A 22665-nucleotide genomic window follows, 5' to 3' on the forward strand; every position below is an offset into this window, starting at 1 on the left:
TGTATGGTAGTTGTGTTTTCAAGTTCTTTGTAAATAATACTACATTGTATATATTATTCTGCACTTTAAAAAAAAAATAGTATCTTACTGAGATTCATCTATGTTTAAACATGAGCTCTGGTTTATAACATGCATGTACAGATGTGTACAATTTTTTTTTTACTTACCCTTAAACTAAATGTTGGGTAGTCGGGTACCTTTTTTTTAAATTAAACTAGAAACAGTGAACATCTTTACATCTTAAGAGATTTTCTTAAGAACATATACCTGTAAGTAGAGTTTCTGAGTCATAGGATGTGGGCATCTTCCATATTGCTAGAGACTGCCAATTTGTTCAGCAAAATGACTGAGCCAGCTTATGCTTCCATAGCCAAGAAGGAAAGACACAACTTTCTCATATTTTTTTCAGATCTTGGTATTATTAGTTTTGTTCGTTTTTGCTTACATGATAGGTGTGAAATAAAATCTTAGTATTGTTTTCAGTTTTTCTTTATCTTGTTACTAGGGAAGTTGAGCTTATTTTCTTGTCTGTTGTCTATTTGGGTTTTCATTTTTCATTTCTACTTGGATAATAATTTTTTCTTATTGATTGATATATATTTTTATTTATCATATATATTAGTTTTTTTAATCTATTGCAGACTTTTAAAAAAAACCCCATCTTTCAGTTTATCTTCCAATTTTACGTATTGGGTCTCATAATTTAAAAGATTAAAAATTTTAGCACAAGAATTTATAAAACTTTTTCTTAATGGGTTTTGCTTTTTGCATCTTAAAAATATGTATACGCCTTAACCCAATGGCATAAAGATAGGCCCTTTAAAATGTAGAGCTTTGCCATTTACATTCAGATATTTATTCCACCTGGAATATGTTTTGTATGTGACATGAAATAGCAATTTAATTTTATTCTTATATGGACAGCCAATTACTTTAGCAGTATTTGTGAAATATCTCACCATTTTCTCCCAAATTGGCAATTACTCTTCAGTGATATAATTCTTTCTGGATTCTCTGCTTTGTTCCATTGGGTTGTTTATCCTCATACCTTTTTCATAATGGTTGGATTTTTTTTTCTTTTTTTGCATTAATGTAGCTTTATAATAAGATTTGGTTTCTGAGAGGGTAAGTCCTTCAGTCTTGTTTGTTTTAATCATAATTTTCTTTTGTTCTCATAGGCCTTTATCCTTAGCTATAAATTTTGCACTCAGCTTGTCATAGTCTATAAAAAATTCTGTTGATTGCACTCATTATTTAAAGTGGTATTGCATTTATAGATTAATATAGAGCCAATCAACATTTGATAAGGTCTTCTTATTCATGTACATGGTATAACCTTTTCACTTATTTGGGACATATTTTAAGCCACTTATTGAAAATTTAAAACTTTTTCATAACTGTCTCACATATTTTTTACATTCCTGAAAGTGAAAGTCGCTCAGTTGTGTCCAACTCTTTGCAACCCCATGGACTATATGGTCCGTGGAATTCTCCAGGATGAAATACTGAAGTGGCTAGCCTTTCCCTTCTCCAGGGGATCTTCCTGGCCCAGGTCTCCAACATTGCAGGCAGATTCTTTACCAGCTGAGCCACAAGGGAAGTCCAAGAATACTGGAGTGAGTTGCCATGCCCTTCTCCAGGGGATCTTCCCGACCCAGGAATCGAACTGGGGTCTCCTGCATTGCGGACGGATTCTTTCCCAGCTGAGCTATCAGGGAAGCCTCTTTGACATTCCTGAGTGCTTTATAATTAAAAAAAAAATTCAGTGGGACAGATAGCTCTAGCCATAGATAAAACATTTTCTATTTGATATTTACTTGTGTGGAGGGACATTGTTGTTTTCAGCATATTGATGTCATTTTTAAAATATTCTGAATTTATTATTCTCGTTATTTAACCTATACATGAACCTAGATATTTCCATAGGGCAAATCGTATTGTTTGTGAATGTTAATAAATATTTTCTTATCTTTCTAATGCTCTTATTTCTTAAATTCTCTTCCTTGACTTATTACACAGACAAGACTGCCAGTTCAGTGCAAAGCAGAAGTAAACTATAAGGACTTTATATGCATCATCTAATTTAATCCTCACTACTGTCCTATGGGGTGTGTCCATTTTACAGGTGGGATAAGTGAGACTTGGCCTGATTATGTGAAGAGCCCAAGGTTGCCCAATAATAAGTAGGCTTTTTAACTCAGGCAGCCTGGCTCCTAACTACTATGTCAGTTTAGTTCAGTTGAGTCACTCAGTCGTGTCTGACTCTTTGTGACCCCATGAACCGCAGCACGCCAGGCCTCCCTGTCCATCACCAGCTCCTGGAGTCTATCCAAACCCATGTCCATTGAGTCGGTGATGCCATCCAACCATTTCATCCTCTGTCGTCCCTCTCTCTTCCTGCCCTTAATCTTTCCCAGCATCAGGGTCTTTTCAAATGAGTCAGTTCTTCGCATAAGGTGACCAAAGTATTGGAGTTTCAGCTTCAACATCACGTCGTGGCAAACAGATGGGGAAACAGTGGCCGACTTTATATTTTTGGGCTCCAGAATCACTGCAGATGGTGATTGCAGCCATGAAATTAAAAGACGTTTACTCCTTTGAAGGAAAGTTATGACCAACCTAGACAGTATATTAAAAAGCAGAGACATTACTTTGCCAACAAAGGTCCATCTAGTCAAGGCTATGGTTTTTCCAGTAGTCATGTGGATGTGAGAGTTGGACTATAAAGAAAGCTGAGCGCCGAAGAATTGATGCTTTTGAACTGTGGTGTTGGAGAAGGCTCTTGAGAGTCCCTTGGACTGCAAGGAGATCTAACCAGTCCATCCTAAAGCAGATCAGTCCTGGGTGTTCATTGGAAGGACTGATGTTGAAGCTGAAACTCCAATACTTAACTACTATGTAACACTGCTTAAAAAAATAAAAAGCTTTATTTATAAACTCAAAATGGATTAACGATCTAAATCTAAGACCAGAAACTATAAAACTCCTAGAGGCAAACATAGGCAGAACTCTGTCTGACATAAATGACAGCAAGATCCTGTATGACCCGCCTCCCAAAGTAATGGAAATAAAAGCAAAAGTAAACAAATGGGACCTAATTAAACTTAAAAGCTTTTGCACAAAGAAGGAGACTATAAGCAAGGTGAAAAACAGCCTTCAGAATGGGAGAAAATAATAGCATACAAAGCAACTGACAAAGGATTAATCTCCAAAATATACAAGCAGCTCATGCAGCTCAATTCCAGAAAAATAAACGACCCAATCAAAAAATGGGCCAAAGAACTAAACAGACATTTCTCCAAAGAAGACATACAGATGGCTAACAAACACATGAAAAGATGCTCAATATCACTCATTATCAGAGAAATGCAAATCAAAACCACAATGAGGTACCATTTCATGCCAGTCAGAATGGCTGCTATCAAAAAGTCTACAAACAATAAATGCTGGAGAGGGTGTGGAGAAAAGGGAACCCCCTTACTCTTGGTGGAAATGCAAAATAGTACAGCCACTCTGGAGAACAGTGTGGAGATTCCCTAAAAAACTGGAAATAGAACTGCCATACGACCCAGTAATCCCACTGCTGGGCATAGACACCGAGGAAACCAGAATTGAAAGAGACACTTGTACCCCAGTGTTCATCGCAGCACTGTTTACAATAGCCAGGAAATGGAAGCAACCTAGATGTCCATCAGCAGATGAATGGATAAGATATTCCAATGGGGAAAAAAAACAGATATTCCAATGGATAAGATATTCCATACATATACACAATGGAATATTACTCAGTTATTAAAACAAACGCATTTGAGTCAGTTCTTATGAGGTGGATGAAACTGGAGCCTATTATACAGAGTGAAGTAAGTCAGAAAGAAAAAACACCGATACAGTATATTAACACATATATATGGAATTTAAAAAGATGGTAATGACGACTCTATGTGCAAGACAGCAAATGTGACACAGATGTAAAGAACAGACTTTTGGGCTCTGTGGGAGAAGGCGAGGGTGGGATGATTTGAGAGAATAGCCTTGGAACATGTATATTACCATATGTGAAATAGATGACCAGTCCAAGTTCGATGCATGGAACAGCGCACTCAAAGCCGGTGCACTGGGACAGCCCAGAGGGATGGGATGGGGAGGGAGGGGGGAGGGGGGTTTGGGACAGGGTGGGGGTCACATGTACACCCCTAGCTGATTCATGTCAATGTATGGCAAAAACCACCACAGTATTATAAAATAATTAGCCTCCAATTAAAATAAATAAATTTTAAAAAACTTTATTTAAGTGTAACTTATAAATAAAACTGTACATATTTAATGTATACAATTTGATGAGTTTAGAACTATGGCATACAACTGTGAAATCACTACCACAGTCAAGGTAATAAATATACCCATCACCTCAAAAAGTTTCCCTGTGCCTCCCTTTTTTATGTGCAGCATTCCCTTATAATCTTCTCTTTGGTACCCTAACCCTAAGCAACAGGCTCACCCCAGAGTAAGAACTCAAGCGACCATGGCTAAGAGGGTCGGGAGATCTGGGCTTGGGTTATTTCCATGTCACAGAGCCAAGTACCTTTTGTCATTTGACCACTTTGGACTCAGTTTCCTCCTCAGTTACCAAACGTGGAAGAAAATCCTTGCCCTTTGCACTTGAGTCTCAGCTCGCTACCATCAGCTCTCACCTGGACTGTTACCGCAGGGACTGACTGGTTTCCTTGCCTTCTCTTCTCTGCTCATCTCAAATTCATTCTCCATCCCTGCTGGAGGGAACTCGAAGCTTTTCTCAGAGAGGTTCACGAAGGGACTTTGTAATTAGGCCCCTCATCTCTCCACTCCTGTTCTCAGAGTTTGCTATATAAGCATTTTTGGTTTCTTTAGAATTCCCTGTGATGCAAAGACTAGCATAGCATACAGGCAAACAGGTGAACTGGCAAAAGCTTAGATTAAAACATCATTTGTCTTCTAAGAACTGAGGTTGAGCTTTTTACCTGGAACTCTTTGAGGGGACCTCTTGCTCCCCCACTTCCTGGTCCTGATCGCTCACAAGGGCTCCTGAACTACAGGAGGCGCGGTTTAGATAAGGCAAAGAGGTCTAATTGCGGCTCCATGTTCTCCCCAGGCCAGTCCAACTTAGTGGAGGTTTTGACCTCTTAAAATTCTCTGTGAACTTGTTGCTTTGTCTCCTCCAAAGACATCGGCAACTCTGTTCTGTTTGTGACTTACAATCCATAGGAGAGATGGGACATAGCAGGAGGATACTGGGCTTTAGACATACATTCAGGTTCCAATCCCAGTTCTTCTCTTACTACTTGTCTGATTCTGAGCAAATTAAGTTAAAATGGGACATCCTTACAGGATTTTTGTGAATGTTACACAAATTGACACATGCAAAATGACTAGACTGGAGAGTCTGAAATGCAGTAGATGCTCAATAAATATACAGTAGCTTTTGTTTTAGCCTGATATTTAGAGTCCTCTGGATCCAACAACCTTGTCAGTGGTATCCTCTGCTACTCATCTACAGAAACCACCTGTCTCAGTCCATCTGAGTTTCTTGAATCTGAACTTCCTTGAATTTGGAAGGTTTCAGGTGAAGTGCCTCCACTGCACCTGTCCCCGTCTAACTCTTTCTCCAAGCATGGCCCTGGACCTGCATCAGAATTACCTATGGGGCTTGTTCAACATGCAGACTCTCAGGTTTCACCCAGACTCACTGTCTGATTTTACTGGGAGTGGGACCCAATGTCTGCATTTAATAGAGGCTCCCAGGCAGAGATTTGCTGCCTTGACAAATCCATCTTTATCTTTAGCATGTGACCCACGTCTTCCAAGAGGTCTTTCCCGCAAGCCGGCCCTGGGTGAGCCTGCCCTCCCTCCACCTGTGAAAGAGCTTGTGTCTCAGTCCCCTCCTTTCACAGGTGAACCAGTGTCATTCCTGTCCCCTCGGGCAGACGGGGGCCCCTGGCTGGCAGGGCTGGTGTCTCATTTGCAACTTGACTCTTCCCATTGGAAGCTCACAGTAGGCAGTTAGTAGAACTTAGCAAGAGCGTGGCAGGGAGCACAGGCTTGGGACTTACCCAGGTTCAGATTCCAGCTCTGGCTCAACCTCCTGTCTGAGTACTATTTTTTCAAGTTTATTTTTGTTGAGAAATAATAAATGTAACATTTTTTTTGGTAAGTTTAATGTGTACAGCCTGTTTATTTGCTACCTTATATATTACAATATGGTTATCGCTGTGGTATGAGCTAACACCTCTGTTGCCTCATGTAATTATCATTTCTTTTCTGTGGTGGGAACAATAAGATCTAGTCTCTTAGCAACTTAGAAGTTTATTTACTTTTTTATTTTTTTCCATTTATTTTTATTAGTTGGAGGCTAATTACTTTACAATATTGTAGTGGTTTTTGTCATACATTGACATGAATCTGCCATGGATTTACATGTGTTCCCCATCCCGATCCCTCCTCCTGCCTCCCTCTCCATCCCATCCCTCTGGGTCTTCCCAGTGTACCAGCCCTGAGCACTTGTCTCATGCATCCAACCTGGGCTGGTGATCTGTTTCACCCTTGATAGTATACTTGTTTCAATGCTATTCTCTCAGAACATCCCACCCTCGCCTTCTCCCACAGAGTCTAAAAGTCTGTTCTGTACATCTGTGTCTCTTTTTCTGTTTTGCATATAGGGTTATTGTTACCATCTTTTTAAATTCCATATATATGCATTAGTATACTGTATTGGTCTTTATCTTTCTGGCTTACTTCACTCTGTATAATGGGCTCCAGTTTCATCCATCTCATTAGAACTGATTCAAATGAATTCTTTTTAATGGCTGAGTAATATTCCATGATGTATAGGTACCATAGCTTCCTTATCCATTCATCTGCTGATGGGCATCTAGGTTGCTTCCATGTCCTGACTATTATAAACAGTGCTGCGATGAAACATTGGGGTGCACGTGTCTCTTTCAGATCTGGTTTCCTCGGTGTGTATGCCCAGGAGTGGGATTGCTGGGTCATATGGCAGTTCTATTTCCAGTTTTTTAAGGAATCTCCACACTGTTCTCCATAGTGGCTGTACTAGTTTGCATTCCCACCAAATGCAGTATTATTGTCTATGGACTTCCCTGGTGGCTTAGTGGTAAAGAACCTGCCTGCCAATGCAGGAGATGCAGGTTTGATCCCTGGGTTGGGAAGATCCCCTGGAGGAGAAAATGGCAGTATTCTTGCCTGGAGAATCCCATGGACAGGGGAGCCTGGTGGGCTACAATCCACAAGGTCACAGAGGAGTCAGACACGACCTGGGTACTAAACAACGACAGCAACAACATTGTTGTCTATAATCACATGCTGTGCGTTTAATCTCCAGGACTTATTTATCTACTGGTTCCAAGTTTGTATCCTTAAACAACATCTCCCCAATTTCCACCCTCCTCTAGCTTCTGGTAATCACAATTCTATTGTTTTTATGAGTTTGACTTTTTTAGACTGCACATGTAAATTATATCATACAGTGTTTGTCTTTCACTGACTGACTGACCTCACTTATTATAATGCCCTCAGGGTCTATCTGGGCTTCTCTGGTAGCTCAGCTGGTAAAGAATGCAGGAGATCCCAGTTTGATTCCTGGGTTAGGAAGTTCCCCAGGAGAAGGGATAGGCTACCCACTCCAGTATTCATGATGGTAAAGAATCCGATTGCAATGCAGGAGACCTGGGTCGGGAAGAGCCCCTGGAGGAGGGCAGGGCAACACACTCCAGTATTCTTTCCTGGAGAATCTCCATGGTCAGAGGAACCTGGCGGGCTACAGTCCATGGGGTCACAAAGAATCGGACACGACTGAGCAAGTAAGCAGCACAGCAAAGTCTATCCATGTTGTAGCAAATGGCAGGGTTTCCTTTTTCTCGTGGCTGAATAGTAGTCCCCTGTATGGATAAACCACATTCTTTGCTGATGGACACAGCTTGTTTCTGTATCTTGCCTATTGTGAATAACACTGTAATAAGCATGGGAGTGCATGTATCTCTTCAATACCCTGTTTTCCTTTCCTCTGGATAAATACCCAGAAGTGAGATTGCTGGGTGATAGAGTAGTTGTTTTTATTTTTTTGAGGAGCCTCCATAGTGTTTTCCATAGTGGATCCTCAGTCTCATCTTTAAAGTTGTGTTAGCTTTGTTCACCTCTCAGCTCTCGTGTGCCAACTTGCTTCATTTGTGTCCAGCTGGGTCTTTGTGACCCTATAGACTGTAGCCCATCAGGCTCCTCTGTCCATGGGATTCTCTAGGCAAGAATACTGGAGTGGGTTGCCATGCCTTCCTCCAGGGGATCTTCCCAATCCAGGGACTGAACCCACATCTCTTGTGTCTCCTGCATTGGCAGGCAGGTTCTTTACCATTAGCGCCTCCTGGGAAGCCCCTTGCAGGTCTGGAGGGGATGATTAAATGTAATAGGCTCTTTGAAAAGTAGTTTCCTTTTCTCCACTATTCCGAATGGGGAATACATCTATCATTAGGATTATTTCTGTGTTGTTTTCCTCCACAGTAAGATTTAATAGCCTCACGAATTTCCTGACAACATTGTTTTTGGTGTGCATGATGTTGTCTCCCGGCCTCAATTCTTGTCCTTTAGGGACTTCTCTTTTCAGTCCATTATGATTCTGCAGTTTTCCTACTGAAGTCATCAGTAAAACAGGTAGCTTGGGATCTCTCAGCGCAAATGAAAGAGGTTTCTGGAGTTTGTTTTTCTGTTTTTGTTTTTTTTGTTTTTTTTAGCATTTGACAGTGATCTGAGAAATGAAACTGCATCGTTATGAGTTTCCCACTGCTGCAAATGCAGTCTTTATAAATGCCGATCTAATCGTGACACCCCTCTGTGACAAGCGGTGTTGACAGGTTTTGGGAAACAAAAACCTTACAGGTTGAAGTGGAGAAAGGAAAAGCCTTTATGGATTAAGATATATTGAGGCACTTCGAGTATCAGCTCAAGGAGGATAGACTGTTGCTTGCCCATTTCCACAACCCAGGGATGCTCATGTCTGCATGGCCCAGTGCTGGGGTATGTCAGCATCTGGGGATGCTGATAGCTGTCTGTCTGCTTCCCAGGACAGAGGGACTATTTGGCAGACACAGATCTATCCAGGCACATTTCTTGAGTGTTAATTCAGGTTCAGAAAACCAAGCAGTTTGCAAGAAACACATTCGCACATATCCGAATGAAGTCTGGGATTGTGCTTGAGACAGGTGGGAGAAGCTTCCTTCTTGCTGTTGTTGACTGTGTTTGGAACTGGTGGGCCACTTGAACGGATTCCATTTCATGGCAGAAGTGGTAAAAAAAAAAATCCACCTGCCAATTCAGGAGACGCAAGAGACGTGGGTTCAATCCCTGGGTTGGGACGATCCCCTGGAGTAGGAAATGGCAACCCACTCCAGTATTTCTTGCCTGGAAAATTCCATGGACAGAGAAACCTGGTGGGTTATAGTCCATGGGGTCGCAAAAACTCAGACACGCCTGAGCACACACTCCTACACATAGTTGCTTTACAATGTTATGTTAATTTCTTCTGTACAGCAAAGTAAATCCACTCTACATATACACATATCCCCTCTTTTTTTGGAGTTCTGTCCCATTTAGGTCACCACGGAGCCCCGAGAAGGGTTCTTTGAGCTGTAGAGTGAAAGGTGAAAAAGCCACTTAGTCCTGTCCAACTTTGCGATCCCATGGACTATAGCCTGCCGGGCTCCTCTGTCCATGGAATTCTCCAGGCCAGATTACTCGAATGGGTAGCTGTTCCCTTCTCCAGAGGGTCTTCCTGACCCAGGGATTGAACCCAGGTCTCTCCCGCATTGCAGGCAGATTCTTTACCATCTGAGCTACCAGGGAAGCCTGAGCTATACAGTAGGTTCTCATTAATTAATCTATTTTATACACTATGCCAAAAGTGTATGTATGTGAATCCCAGTCTCCCAATTCATCCTACCACCTCTCCTTTCCTCCCTTGGTGTCCATATGTTTGTTCTCTATGAAATGTATTCCGGCAGGGAAGTTCTAGGAGTCAATGCAGAATCCGTGCCTGATAATTATCCTTACCAAGGAATGAGGCAGCTGGGCTATTTATACTCCCATGCCTATTAGTCATCAGTTAAAGGCTGTTCCAGGGTGGAGTATGCATGGTGGATCAGCTCCAGGCAACAGGGGGTCAACATCTGCTGAGCTGCTCTCCCCCAAAGATGCAGGTGTTGGTTATTGGAAGTCAAATTGGTCTTACTGAAATGGTAAGGAGATCTGAGGGCATTTCAGTGGAGAACCAGTAGCATCTACATCAGCTGCGGGACTCAAGTCTACAAAACCATGGAACAAAGTGAGGAAAGCTAACTCTTAGTTCAGAGCAGTGGTTCTTCCCTGGGGGCAGTTTTGTCTCCTTTCTCCTCCAAGGACAATGTCTGGAGATATTTTTGTTTGTCACAACTAGGTTGTGTGCACTTTAGATGTTGCTACTAGTATCTAGCATGTAGGGCTTGAGGATACTGCAAAATATCCTGCAATGCACAGGAGAGTCCCCACAGCAAAGAATTATCTGGTTCAAAATGTCAGTGGGTACAGAGGTTGAGAAACCTAGCATAGGGCAGAAGGATTTATTTCTGAGCTTCATGGAGGAAAGGTAGACACCTGAACAAAATGGAGGCTCCATCAACATGGGAAACGGGTAGGGGGGTGCTCACGGAAGTTGGGTGGGCCGCAAGGATGATCTACTGCAGAGGGACTTTGCACATTTTTTATGACTGACTTCATAGGAGGCACGTGCAGTTCTTTTCTATAAAACGTCTCTGGGTGCCTCTGCCAGACAGTGCTGTGGCCTGAACGGGCCATTGGTCTGACCCAGTCTGGCATTTCTTATCTCCATCAGGCTAGCTGCCAAACCCTGAGGATAGGACGTCACCTCTGGCAGGAGATCAGTCAGGATTAATTGATGGTGAAGCTGTGTCCCACTTTGAACCTTTCTCTTCTGCAGCCTGAGCTGTACAGACCAGTTTCCAAGAGGCCTGAGATGAAGCCTGTGATGTTAAACAATATGAACTAGCCAGACACCCCTGGTGAACATAGGGGAAAGAAGAACATTTTGAAGGAAGGAGACAACAGTTTTCTGGGAGAGGGTATCTGTATTATTATTATTATTACTATTATAGGTGTCTGCATTTTTTAAAATGCCACTTTGTCATATTGAACTCCCAGGATACATTTTCATCGGCCATACCTTATCAGAAATCCTGGAGTCAGGTCTGCAGCCTTGCATTGCAAGTCACCAAGGAAAGATTTGGCTGCTTGACAAGGAGCTGTTGCCAACTCAAAGAAGACTAAGACATTAACCAATGGTCCCAATGTTTTTCAAAAGAGTTATTTTTGTACCATTTTCTGCCAGGTGATTATATATAGTAAATGTTTAATTCAAGAGCAACTTCTTTGCATTGCTCAATAATTCATTGGTCATTGATTGGGGAATGGGTTACCCAATTAATGCTTAACTAAACAGATGACAGTTGTCACACATTTAGGTACAAATATTTAAATGCTTGCCTTGATGTTAGAGACACAGTGGTGAAAAGAATCCATTCCTTGCTCTCGGAAATGCACAGTCCAAAAGAGAAAACAATTTCAAACACACTGTTGCAATGTAGTGTGCTGAGAATGGTGATAACTGTTACAGAAACACAGTGGACATTGGGTGTCATTTGAATTGTAAATGTATTTGTTCATTGCCTTCAGATTTATTGAGCGTCTACTAATACCAGCCATTGGTACTTGGGGAATTGAAAGTATGTGGTTTTTAACATATCTGATTCTCAAAGAGCTTTTCAAGAGCAGATAATCATAAAGCAATAAATTTCTTATTTTAGTAAAGATACTTGCAGAAAGATATGTACTTCATTGTGTTCTGAAGCAGGGTGACTTAATTTAGGGGTTGGGAGATATTGTTAAGAAAGACTTCACAAAGACTGAACAAAGGCATGAGGAAAGAAGTATAAAAGAGGGCAGGCAGTCAAATTTGTCAATGTAGCAAAAAACAATATAGACATGATTGCAAAGATATTATTGCAGCCCCTTTCTGTTGATCAGACAATCTGAAACTGTATATTAGAGACTCACGTTATGCCTACTCTTTTGATATCTAGATTCAGGAGCTGCAGAAGAGAAGAATTTCGCACCAGAATTTGATCTTAAGAAGTAGACTGTGGCTGATGGGGACAGGTTAGAATGCTTGAATCCATTTGAAAACCCTTAGCACTAACCCGTGTGGTTCCGGCCGTCAGTGCAGTGGGGGTTCAGAGCAGGGAGCCTACACTGAGGGCTGGAATGGTTGCAGAAGCATTTCCTGCTGAGATAATTGAAGGTTGGTGGTGCCTTTGTAGAATATTGGGAAATAACACCTTCTACAGAGAGAAGTGGAAAATCATATCAAGACCTGTCCAGCCTGGGAAGGCTGCACGGCAGAGGGCGATGTTTGGCTCTATCCAAAGCTGAAGAGTTAGCATTTAAGGTTTGGACTTTGCTGTTGCTATAGTCCAGACTGCCTTCCTGAGTGAATCTGGAGATTGCTATCTCAGCATGACGTTTTCCTTATCAATGCGGTATGTTGGAAAGAATGTGAACTTAGAGTTCAACAGTCATATGCTGAATCCAAGCTGTGTCTCTCATTAGCTATGTGACCTGGCACAATCTATTCAACCACTTTGAGTTTCAATTTCTTCATCTTTAAACTAGGGATGATAAAGACTTCCCCTGGTGGTCCAGTGTTTGCGACTTTGCTTTCCAGTGCAGAGAGGGTGGGTTCAATCCCTGATCCGGGAGCTAAGATCCCACATGTCTTGTGGCCAAAAACCAAAACCTAAAAGAGAAGGAATATTGTAAAAAATCCAATAAAGATTTTTAAAATGGTCCACATCAGAAAAATCTTAAAAAAATAAAGATGATAATATCTGAATTGTTGGACCCAGAGATATTAGAAATCATCTGTAGGAAGTGGCATAGATAGTACCTGATGTAAAATACAGGTAGCCCATTAAATGTAACCCTTTGAATGAGCTGGGATGTGTGAAGCTACATGTAAGAGAACTTTGACTCAAAGTAGCTTATACAATGGAGGAGTTTATTATCTCACATGACCGGAAATTTTAAAGTAGATCAGGCTTTGGGACTGGTAGATTCAGGGCTTCAGTGTCATCATCAAGAACACAACTTTTTGGGACTTCCTTGACTGTCCAATGGTTAAGACTCCATGCTTCTAGTGCAGAGGGCATGAGTTCAATCCCTGGTCAGGGAACTAAGATTCCACATGCCACAAGTCTTTGCCTAAAAAAACACAAAACAAATCAAAAAAGAACACAGCTTCTTACTTTCTCTACCCTACTGTCCTTGCAGCTGCCTTCACTCATAGACTGGTTCCAAAATGATTTCTGAGGTTTAGAGCATCACATCCAGGCATAAATGCCTGGTAGCACAAGAGAGACTTTGTCTTCCTTTGGTCCCCTTGGGAGTGAGTAAGCAGGCCTTCCCCAGAACCTACATCTCCCTTAGCAGCTTCTTTTCACTCTACCGCTTTCCAGGATTGGTTCAAATTCCTGAACCAGGTACTGATGGAATGTATAGTTAGCTATTGGTGCATAATAAATTATCACCAGACGTAGCAGTTTGAAAACAAACACCTTTTTCTCACAGATTCTGTGGGTCAGGAATTCAGGAGCAACGTAGTTGGGAGATTCTAGTTTTCAGTCTTTCATGTGGTTGCAGTTACATAAAGGCTGGACTGAGGCTGGAAGAGCTGTGGCCAAGATGGCTGTGGGCTGGAGGCTTCATTTACTCTCTTTGAGAACTTCTCCATGGGGCTACTTGAGTGTTCCTGACAGCCGAATCCTTCCAGAGTGAGTGATTCAAGACAGAGAGGTGGAAGCCACAGTGGTTTTGTTGATTTCATCTCAGAAACCACCAACTGTCACTTCTGCCATATTCCATCCATTACAAGTGAACCACTGAGGGCAGTGCAGGGAATCAGGCCCCACCTTTTGAAAGGGGGAGAAGTGTATAAAAAAAATGGTGGGCTCGTTTAAAAACTACCAAATGAATGATGCAGCAGAAATTCCGTATTGTCTGAGAACAGTTTTCTCAGGTCGGGGTGGAGTGCATGATGGGGAACCAACCACAGGTCTTCTATGCTATTACCGTAACTCACATAAAGTGTGTGCATCTCATTTTTCTGGGTGCTGAGGGGCCCACGGGGATGAGTTAGACATGGACCCTGGTAATTATGGTACAGAGGGAGTATAAGTTGTGCTGGAGATGACATTACAATACAGAATGCTAGACAGGCCCCAGGAGAAGGAAAAAGTGCTGGAAGGTGGGCATACATTGCAGGTGGAAATGGTTTACTTCCATTGCACACTCACAGAGAGACTTCATGGAAGAGATGGGGTTTGAACTGGGCTCCATGGAAAAGGTTAGATGTATTCATTCAGAGATGGGGCTTGGGGCTTGGGAAGAACATGAGCATACCAAAGGTGTCAGCTAGCATTAACTTAGCACCTGTGTGTACCACACAGCTTCCCAGGCTGCTCAGTGGTAAAGAATCCACCTGCCAATGCAGGAGCTGCATGAGACACAGGTTCGATCCCTGGGCTGGGAACATCCCCTGGAGGAGGAAGTGACAACTCACTCCAGTATTCTTGCTTGGGGTTAACCATCTGTCCATAGGGTTAACAGAGGAGCTGGCGGACTATAGTCCACAGAGTCACAAAGAGTCAGACACAACTGAGCAACAGAACATGGCCATGACGTACCACACACTGTGTATATGCATACACACACATATATATGAAAAGTGGAAGTGTTAGTTGCTCAGTTGTGTCTGACTCTTTGTGACCCCATGGACCGTGGCCTGCTAGGCTCCCCAGTCCATGGAATTCTCCAGCCAAGAATACTGGAGTGGCACTTTCTCCAGAGGATCATCCCAACCCAGGAATTAAACCTGGGTCTCCTGTATGGCAGGTGGATCCTTTATCTTCTGAGCTACCAAGGAATCCTGTGCATGTATATGTGAATATACATGTATATATATATATACTTATACCCCCTTATAGCACTCCTGGGAGGCAGGCAGTATTATCTCCATTTTACAGATGAAGAAACAAGCTCAGTGACTTTCCTGGTGGTCCAGTGGCTAAAGACTCTGCAATTCCAGTGCAGGGAGTCAGAGTTCGATCCCTGGTGGTCAGGGAACTAGAACCCACATGTTGTGCAATTAAGAGTCTGCGTGCCACAACTAAGAGCTGGTGCAGCCAAATAAATAATTAAATAAAAATAGACATTTAGAAAAGTGATCTCCCAGAGGACTTGTAGCGAGTAAGAGGCCCCACCCAGATGCTTGCCTAAGGGATACTCCTGTTTCAAAGCACTTGGGGGACAGTGTCTTGCCTTAAGAAATCTGGTTATCTTGTTCAAAGCTATATGATAATGTAGCTAAAAGGAGTAGGAACAGCATAGTGAGTAATCTCTTTACAAAAGAATTTGTCATTTTATTGAACCTTTACTGAAGCTTCTCCCTAATTATCAAGCCCACACCCCATCCAGTACATTGAAAATATGATTCAAAATTTATTAAGATTAACTTTGCATACCTCTCCTCCTGGAATTCCTACTCTGCATCATACCTTTTGTAGGCTGGGTTGTTGGAATAATTAGCTTATGAAAAAAAAATCGCTTATAACACGGGATGGTCTCATAGAGGAAGTGAGGTCTTAAAAATTAAATTCACTTTTTTTTTTTTTTTTACTGTAAAGGTGGTAAGTTTTATTAAAGTAAAAAAAGTAATTGTTGTTAATTAACACCTGGAACTCCACCCACTCAGATAATCGCTGTGTATGGGAAATGACTCAACCGTGGTTACTTTGTCAAGACGGTTTAATGTCAGGAGGAGGCTGGGAAGGGCTTACAGGAAGCAGAGAGAAAACTCCCCTCCCCAACCTGAGACACAGGGAGAGTTAAGGTTGAAATTACTCTTGTCTCTGGAGCACTGTGGGACCTCCCAGCCCTCTCCCCAGCATCTGCATCTCAGTATCTGGAATGGCTCTTTGAGGGTCAGAGACAGATGTAAAGAGAATTATAGGCACAAATGTATGTATGAGTGGACAAAGGTGGCTTAAAACTCAACATTCAGAAAACTAAGATCATGGCATCTGGTCCCATCACTTCATGGCAAATAGATGGGGAAACAGTGGAAACAGTGACAAACTTTATTTTTTTGGACTCCAAAATCACTGCAGATGGTGATTACAGCCATGAAATTAAAAGACGCTTGCTCCTTGGAAGAAAAGTTATGACCAACCTAGACAGCATATTAAAAAGCAGAGACATTACTTTACCAACAAAGGTCCGTCTAGTCAAGGCTATGGTTTTTCCAGGAGTCATGTATGGATGTGAGAGTTGGACTATAAAGAAAGCTGAGCGCCATAGAATTGATGCTTTTGAACTGTGGTATTGGAGAAGACTCTTGAGAGTCCCTTGGACTGCAAGGAGATCCAACCAGTCCATCCTAAAGGAAATCAGCCCTAAATATTCACTGAAAGGACTGATGCTGAAGCTGAAACTCCAATACTTTGGCCACCTGATGTGAAGAACTGACTCATTGGAAAAGACCCTGATGCTGGGAAAGATTGAAGGCTGGAGGAGACGGGGACAACAGAGGAGGAGATTGGATGGCACCGCTGACCCGATGGACATGAGTTTGAGTAGGTTCCGGGAGTTGGTGATGGGCAGGGAAGCCAAGAGTCAGACATGACTGAGTGACTGAACTGAACTGAACTGAACTGAGTGTGTGTGTCATGATTTGCTGCTGTTTTGTGCTTATATATGTGTCAGGTGTGTGGTGTGAATGTGTGTATTTGTGTGCATGTCTGTATTTGTAAGTCTGTGAGTTTGTGTATGAGTTGTGTGTAGGGTTGTGTGTTTGTGTGTAGAGTGTGAGACATAGAGTTTGTCTGTGGTATGTGTGTCTGTGTATATGTAGTGGGGATGTGTGTGGTGTGAATGTGTGAGTCTGTGAGTTTGTGTATGAGGCGTGTGTAGGGTTGTGAGTGGGTTTGTGTGTGGAGTGTGAGATGTTTGCCCGTGTGTGTGTGTATGTGTGTGTGTGGTCGGTATGTGTGTGACGTGAATGGGTATGTGTGGGTATGTGTGCTGTGAGTGGGTAGGGTTGTGAGTACGTATGTGTGTGGAGTGTGGAGAAAGGACTTCTCTCTCCTTCAGCCCAAATCCTTTGCAGCTGAGAGAGAGGACAGATTTCTGCCTGGCGCCTTGGGAGAGACAGTCTGCATCCAGGGACAGAGAAGCCAGCGCTGCCCCTGGGCCGACCCCGCCCTTCTTCTGGAGCCGCCCCCCGGCTCCGCCCCCAGGCTCCGCCCCCCGCTGCGCTTGGCCCTGGGCGCTGCGCTGCTCCGTAGGTGGCAGCGTTGTGAGGCTGGTCCCCATCTTTGCGTCCGCGGGGGATTAGCTTTAGCAAACGTCTTTAAAACTTAAGCTTCTTGGAGGAAAAGAAAAAAAGCACCTTTATCCTTTAAAAGAAAACTCAGCGAGTTTGGTTTTAACAAAACGACATTTACCTGAGACCCTGGGGACAGAGAGCCGGTTTGGTACCCGGCTGGGCTGCGAGTCATATATACTGCTTCCACGTTTCTACGTTCTTCCTCGCCTTTGAGTGGTGTGCATGAGAACGGCTGAGAAAACACGCTGGACACAGAGAAACTGCTTTAAATCGGGGCACCAGGGGGCAGGACCACCCTCCTTCTTTCTCTTTTCCACTCACCAGCCTTTTCATCCCCTCAATCCACAATGGGAGCCTCCTTCCTTAGGCAGGCCGGGCGCTAGCACCCCAGGCACATAATAGAAGCAGACGTGGTCCCGGCTAACTGGAGGGAGACCCAAAGGAAACGCACAGTGAACCTGCACGATGAGGGACGTGGTTAAAAATGGGACATGGCACCTTAGGAACTGGAGGAGGGGCCAGAGAGCTTCCTGGAGGAGGTGACACTGCGCTTTTAAAGAAGCAGTTGGAATTATCTGGGCGTGGGAACCTTTGGCCATGTCTGGGAAGACTTTGCAGGACTTTCCAGGTGGTGCTAGTGGTAAAGAACCTGCCTGTCAATGCAGGAAACACTGGTTCAATCTCTAGACTGAAAGATCTCCTGTAGATGGGGATGACTACCCACTCCAGTATTCTTGCTTGGAGAACCCCACGGACAGAGGAGCCTGGTGGGCTACAGTCCATGGGGTTGCAAAGAGTTGGATACGACTGAAGCGACTTAGCATGCACGCACAGGAAGACTTTCGGTTGTCAAAACTGGAGGTGGGGAGGAATTGCTACTAATAGCAATTAGTAGGAATTAGGAATTGCCCACTAAATAGTGGGCAGAGGCCAGGGAGGCGGCTAACAGCCCTGCAGTGCACAGACAGCCCCACATGAGGCAGGATTATCCGTCCCCCAGATGACAGTGGTGCTGTGGTCCAGGCAAAGCAGGAAGGAAGCACATTCCAAGGGGTGTGATGGGCCCGAGAGAAGCTGCAGGACGCTGCGCTTGCCTGGAGGGACAGCCAGGGAGGGGGTGAGCTTAGAAACAGGAGTTGAGACGCTGTCACTTGCAGAATATTGAAGACCCTTGAATGCCTGCTAAGGAGTTTAGACCAGGAAGGCCAATAAAGCGGCTTAAGCGGGGGATGCCATGGTGAGATAAGCTTTTTAGAAAGACTGTGCTGTATGCTGAGAGGCAGGTGAGATGGAGGGGGCCAGGGCTGGACCTGTGGGGGGCCAGGGAGTGGGTGCTCTTAATGCAGCCAGTGGAGAGGCCATCACCGTGCTTCTATAGAAGGGCTTCGAATCCTGTTAGCTAACTCAGTGCGGTGGAATGTGGTTATATAACAGGGTCGCTTTCATATTTCATGAAGAAAAGCGTTGGTGCGATGGGTAGCCAATGTTTCTCCTGGCTACTGGTGCCCTTTCATTTAAATTGCCAGTCAGGTCAGCACGTTGCATAATGACATGAGCAATCCACTTTTGCTCACCCGAGCAGAATTCTCCAGGAGCCCAGATTCTGATGCTTGGACTGGTGACGAGAGATGTCTGTGAGCTGATGTGTCGTCCAGGCAAGTGAGTTGTTTTTCTCCGAAGTGTGGATCTCCGGGGATCAGAGGCATTTTTTTATCTGACAAGGTGTCATGAGCCCAACTCTGTCCCCCTCCCAACTGTATGGAGAGTTCCTTAACTCCCAGGACCTTGGAATGTGACCTCATATGGAGACAGCATCTTTACAGAAGTGATCAAGTTCAAACGGGGTTGTCAGGATGGACCCTAATCCAAAATGACTGGAGTTCTTATGAAAAGGGGAAACTTTGAGATAAAGTCAGATTCATACACAGAGAAGACAATGAGGAGACATGTATAATCTTTAAAAAATAGTACACACTAATATTTTTGTTACTGTTGTTGTTTAGTCACTAAGTCATGTCTGACTCTTTTGTGATCTTGTGGACTGTAGCCCACCAGGCTCTTCTGTCCTTGGGATTTTCCAGGCAAGAATCTTGGAGTGGGTTGCCCTTTCCTCTTCCAGGGGATCTTTCTAGTCCAGGGATTGAACCCGTGTCTCCTGCATCTTCTGCACTGGCAGGCAGATTCTTTACCGAGCCACCTGGGAAGCCCACTAATACTTTTATTATGGCATAAATGGGAGAGTGTCATCTGTAAGCCAAGGTGATACCTGAGGCTACCAGAAGCTAGGAGAGAGGTGTGGATGAGAGTTTTTAGTCCTAGCTCTCAGAAGGAACCTGCCGACATGGTGACTTTGGGGATATTCACCTCCAGAGCTGTGAGAGAATAAATTCCTGTTGTTTAAGCCACTCGGTCTATGGTCCTTTGCCACATCAGTCCTAGCAATCAATACAGTCAGAGTAAACAGGATGATTAAAAAGGGGGAGGGCCTCGTGTATTTCGGAAAGACCCCTTGATCTCAGTAACACAAGTGAAGGGTTATTAGTGGGTGATTTAACAACCTTCAGTCACCACTCGCACCTGAAGCAGGAGGTGGAAAAAATCAAATTGCACAGAAATATGTTGATTATCTAGTGCAGTCATTCTCAAAGTGTGGTCCCCAGACCAGCAGCATCAGCATCATCTGGCAATACAAATTCTTGGGCTTCTACGCAGAGAACCGCCCTCTCCCCCAAATCAAAAACCATCTGGTGGTCCTGATGGACACTCATATTTGAGAGCCACTGGCTTAGGTGTGGAAGACGGTGGTGAAGTCAGGGCATGCTTCACGGTGGAGATAATACCCGAGATGTGCCTTGAAGGATGGGTGAGGCTTCGGGGGGGGGGAGGGACATTTCAGATGGAGCAGAGGCAGGGAGAGGTGGAAGCCTGAGGCTTATTTAGGGGAAATGGAGCAATCCGGTTTACCCAGAGGGTAGGGTATCTGTTAGAAGAGGAGTGGGAGAAAAAAGTAAGTACAGACACACAGTGGGAAGTGAGGATGAAGCCAAAGATGTTCTGTTGTGAGGGATTTGAAAGCCAGGATGAGTTTATGCCTAACGGGGAGACCTGGCAGGAATTTCAGGACAGTTACTATAGGATGATGCATCCATGTGTGATTTGTGTGCATGACACTCAAATTGGCTGAACCTGGTAGGATGCTCCCAGCCAACAAATCACTGAACACTCAACTAGTATTTCTCAAAGTGTGGGCTGCACACTGGTGCTTCTTGAGATGACGGAGGGGTCACACCAACACCAGGTTAAATTGACTGAATCACAGACCCCCTTTGTACTTCTTTTCCAGCTTTCCAGATTATGTCAAGGTAGTCTTAACTGGAGGTATCATTTCTCCAGCTCTAGCTTTTCTCCATTTTTAACAAAATGTCATAGGATTCTGGTTGAAGATTTTCATCAGACTCCTGTTACTGCTAGAATTCACCAACATTATTGTAATTCATTTGTATTACATTTGTAGTTGCCTTTATGTCATGATGAATGGTACTGCTTTTACACTTATAGTGCTACAAATAAAATTATATTTCAAAATAAATTTCTTTAAGTGAAGACTAACTTAATTTTTAAAATGTTAAGTTGCTAATAACATAGGTGGCTTGCAGATAATGCAAAAATCCCAAAGATGATTTTGGAATGATGGAAGCTGGGAAAACACCAGTGTAGAATATGCAAAGAAAAGTGCAAGTATTGAAGAAGGGCCTTGTTGTATGTGAGGAGGGTGAGGGCAAATGTAGGGGTCTTAGGCCTGAATCGGTTTATTCCTCATGAGAACCACTGACAGTTTTTTTAGAGTGAACGTGATGTAATATCAGCAGTACCTACATGCATTTGTTTATCTAGATGTACATTCATGTGTGTCTGTCTCTACACAAATGTGTGAATGTCTCTCTTTGTATTTATACATCTGTATATCTTTCTATATTTATTGATACATGCTTGTACGTGTCTACATAAGCCTGTTATATAGTATACATGTATATATATGTCCATTTGTGTCTGTCTATATATGCACATCTGGGTGTGTAACTATGTGTGTGTAGGTATATGCATATATATGTGCCTATGTATGTATATATGTATAAAAAATATATGTGTATATGCATATGGTAGGGGCTTCCCTGATGGCTCAGCAGTAAAGAATCTGCTGCCAATGCAGGAGATGCAGGTTCGATCCCTAGGCTGGGACGATCGCCTGGAGAAGGAAATGGCAACCCACTTAGGTATTCTTGCCTGGGAAATCCCCTGGACAGAGGAGTCTGGCGTGCTGTAGTCTGTGGGGTCGCAAAAGAGTCGGACACAACTTAGCGACTAGACAACAATGACTACAGCAACAACATGCAAATGGTGGGGATGCTGGGGGCACCTTGAATTTGAAGCTCTTTAAGAATGCCAAGGGCAACAAACCTCCTCTACAGGAGGTTTTTTCTGATTTTCTCACACGTGAAGCTGTTAAAAGGCAGGTGATTCGAATATGTCCTGACCTTGCCCATTAGCCAGCAAGTTATGATTCTTCTCCCCAGTGTCTGGCTCTACCACCTCTGAGCCAGTTTTGCCCTAAGTTGCTAAGCTCCCCTGATCGCCAGTGCCGCCTGAAGGCAGAGAGTGATGGGCAGTTGTCTCTGGGAGCACCATTATTTGGTCAGATAGAGTGTGGATCTGCCTGCCCTTTACTCAGCTAATCTCAGCTGCCATGGCCGCCTGGTTTCAGAGGACATCCATCTATGCCAAGGTTCTGGCCCATCCTCAGAGCTCTTCTAGCACATGTTTGTGGTTAGTTGTTGAGCCTGGGGCAAAAGGAAAAAATTTAAAAAAGAGGCAGAGAGGGGGCCCATCTGCCTCTGTCTCCTCTTTGCTCAGTGACTGGTGAGGTGGGAGGAGGAAGATGCCTCCCGTCTGTCTTTCTCACGGTTGGCCGCTGGGCTGGACAGCCTGCAGGAAGTGCCCATCTCAGTGGGCAGTGAGCAGGCGTGGACTCCATGCAAAGAAAGCTGTGTCAGGAGGAAGGCAGTGAAGAGGCAGATCGTGTGGGGTCTTCAAGTCCACGCTGAGAATTCAGATTTTATTCAGAGAGTGAGACGGGA

General features: G+C 43.6%; 1 protein-coding gene across 2 annotated transcripts in view; it reads left to right on the top strand.

The window, feature by feature from the left end:
- The window catches only part of GRIN2A (glutamate ionotropic receptor NMDA type subunit 2A), a 436975-nt gene that overhangs the window by 128968 nt on the left and 285342 nt on the right, over nucleotides 1-22665 (top strand). The gene's annotated exons all lie outside the window — the stretch shown is intronic.

This window comes from Cervus canadensis, chromosome 32 (assembly GCF_019320065.1).
Source record: "Cervus canadensis isolate Bull #8, Minnesota chromosome 32, ASM1932006v1, whole genome shotgun sequence".
Lineage (NCBI taxonomy): Eukaryota > Metazoa > Chordata > Mammalia > Artiodactyla > Cervidae > Cervus > Cervus canadensis.